Raw genomic sequence first — 3,362 nt, 5'->3', positions numbered from 1 at the left:
CATCACTACACAGAGTTAATGTTGTTACGCAGCAGTTTTTGAGACATCACCTTGCCTTACTAATACTCTATAAATAAATAACAGAGAAACAGTAATTATTAAGAACTTGCATCTCATTGGAGATGCTTTAGGCCAGTCCACATCCATTAGCCAGCTATGAAAACGGTGCTCATTTTTTAAAGCTATGACAAATTCCAAGGCAGCATCTGATATATTCTGCAGCATTCTAAAAGAATAATGTTTTAAATCAAACAGCCCTCACCAGGGACAAAAAGAAGGCCAAGATAACTAACTTTGCCGAATAAATTCCCAAAAACCAAACATTGATTCCTGTTACTATACCACATATAATGCAGTCCCAAAACATTTTAATTGTGAAAGTACAAATTAGATTCATTAGTAGTTACAAGTTGCAGAAATTTAAGTTTTACAGATTTTACATTGAAGGAATTTGTTGTATTGTTTTCCTTTTCAACTTTTACTTCAGATTATAACCATGTGCTCATTTTATGCCCTGGGTGTGGCTCCCATGTTAACTATTTTTGCATAGAAGTCACTGTAAAAGATGATGGAAAGAGGAAAGTGCATGGAATAACAACATTGACATATTCATTTGTTTTTGCCCAAATCTCTTTTAGCTCTTGCAGGTGTTTTAGTTATAATTATTTAGCTCATATTACAACAAACCAAGAAATTTATTATTTACTTTGAAACAGCAATTTACTGTTTTATGTTGTGTGACCCATTTTTCTAAGCACAACTTGTCTTCTATTAAAATGCAGCATAAAATCTACTGATAAGATTGCTTTTTTTGTTTAGATTTTAAGTGTATTTGTAGCATTTTCTGTGCTCTGTCTATTTGTGTTTTGTTAGCACCAATAAATGAGGGAAATATTTAATTATAATTATGATCAGAAGCAACAGTAATTTGAATACTAGCTTTCAAAGATCATGAACAGTCTTTTTGCAAATTACTCAACTGATTTAGACTCTTAAAAGTAGTTTACAATGCTCAGAAAACAACTTGAACATTTGAAAATTATACAATTAGAAGAAAATAATCAAACGTTTTAATTCTAAACCAAAAACAGGAAATATTGAAAACACAAACAAGACACCTGTGGAGAGAAAGGCTGGGCATTGGATTAGTTTTGGCTATTTGTCATAATGAGCTGAATAGACACTTTCACTAAAACAGCTACCAACTATGTTGCCTGCAAATGCTGGTAGTCATCCTGACTTTCTAGCCATTTGCATATATAAGTAGACTATGCATCATATTTACAACACACAAATACACCATTTGGTTCAGCTTGTCCATACCAGATTTTACACTCTGCACAAACCACCTCCACCCTTCTTCATCAAGTCCCATACTCTTCTATAACCTTTTCGCTCATGTGCTTAACTTGATTCACTGTAAATGTTCCACAGTACAGAATTGCAAACTTTACATCCTTGTTCACAAAAGTGTGTAAGGTTAAGATAGCAACTATGGATCATTCACTTTAAGGTTGTTGGCGGGAAAAGATTTAGAATCAATAATTCAAGACCCAATTAACAGTCTCTTTGAGAAATACAAAGTTGATTAAGAAACCGACATAGAATTATGAAGGGGAGATTAAGGCCATTAACTAGCTTAAGTTTTTGATGAACCAACAGAGAGAGTTGATGAAGGTACAAGTTATGGTGAAGTTCTAAAATACACTAGTTCAGCCTCAACTGAAGAATTGTATCCATGTCTGGATAGTACATTCTAGGAAAACATGAAAGCATTTTAAAGAGTGCAAAAAGTATTTACAAAATTAATTTCAAGTTTGCACAATTTTAGCTACCATAGCAATTTGAGAGGAGTTTTGATAGATTATGTTCAAAATAATTAAGTTTCTGCACAAAATGTAAAGTCCCTATAGTTGGGACAGTTAAAACCCAGAAAACATTAATTTAAGATGACTTGGAAAAGAACCAAAGGCAACATGAGAAAAATCTTTTTTATGTATTTATTGTTTATGATCTGGAACCTGCTCTGCCTCTGATAGAAGCACATTCGGCCATGGTTTTCCAAAGTGAGTTGAATCATTAATTATGTAAGGAAAAAGGTTTTCGTGGAGGTGGGAGAAAGCAAATGCCGATGAAATGTTCTAGCTGAAGTAGCATAGACACGACAGACTAAATGGCTTCATTCAATAACCATGTTATGCTTCTAGATGGTTCACCTCTCCTTGTGTTGGTGAGTTTCACAATCTGCCTTTGCGAAACAAAGTTTCTCTTGAATTGAAAAAGATTTTTAAATTAGTTATCTTATACATTTGGTCATAAAGTATTGGCCTCCCAACAACAATAAATGGTCTTACTACATCTACCTTAGGACTTCCAAACCTTTTCCCAATGATGCCATTTCAAGACTTGAAAATTGTCATGAACAAAACAGAAGGTGCTAAAAAAAAGCTCAGCAGGTTTTGCAATACCTGTGATTAAAAAAAAAATCAGAGTTAACATTTTGGGTCATTGACCCTCCATCAGAAGCATTGAAAATTGTCATGACTCCTCAAGGAAAACTGAGAAGTTGGGGTTGGTGGTGGTTGGAAAGACCTATGAGAACAGGAGGCAAGAGCAAAGACCTATGAAAACGAGAGGAAAGGAGCAGTGACAATGGGAACTGCAGACGCTGGAGAATCCAAGATAACAAAGTATGGAGCTGGATGAACACAGCAGGGTGCTTTGTGGTGATCATTACTGCCTGAAAAGCTTGCAACCCCAAAATTTCAGCAGGCAACTCTGCTAGAGTCACGAACCCCCACTTTGAGAAGCCTTGACCTACTCTAGTGAAGCAAGTTGTAGCATCAAATACGTCTAGTCGGTCTTCTACTTTTTCAGAATAAAACGTTCAATTTTTTTTCTGATATTGATGAACTCCGAATTCAGGTTTAACTCCAGTAAAGAGATAGTAGGAACTGCCGATGCTGCAGAATCTGAGATAACAAGGTGTAGAGCTGGATGAACACAGCAGGCCAAGCAGCTTCGGAGGAGCAAAAGGTTCCAGACCCGAAACTTCAGCTTTCCGGCTCCTCTGATGCTGCTTGGCTTGCTGTGTTCATCCAGCTCGACGCCTTGTTATCCCTTAACTCTAGTAAATCTGTTCTTGCATCTATAGTATTCTTGTGCCTCTATACAATTTTATAACACGGTGACCAGGACTGTAAATTGTACTCCAAAACATGGTCCCTTCTGGACTTGCCTGTCTATCATTTCTTTTTAAATCGCTATACAAAGTCAAATTGACAAACAAAGATCTGGGTATGAGTATCAACCGTGGTTCCAATTGGGCAACTGGTGTGCCAATCACAAAATGATGCCGGAAA

Source organism: Stegostoma tigrinum, chromosome 30, assembly GCF_030684315.1.
Source record: "Stegostoma tigrinum isolate sSteTig4 chromosome 30, sSteTig4.hap1, whole genome shotgun sequence".
Lineage (NCBI taxonomy): Eukaryota > Metazoa > Chordata > Chondrichthyes > Orectolobiformes > Stegostomatidae > Stegostoma > Stegostoma tigrinum.
This window is presented reverse-complemented; position numbering follows the sequence as displayed.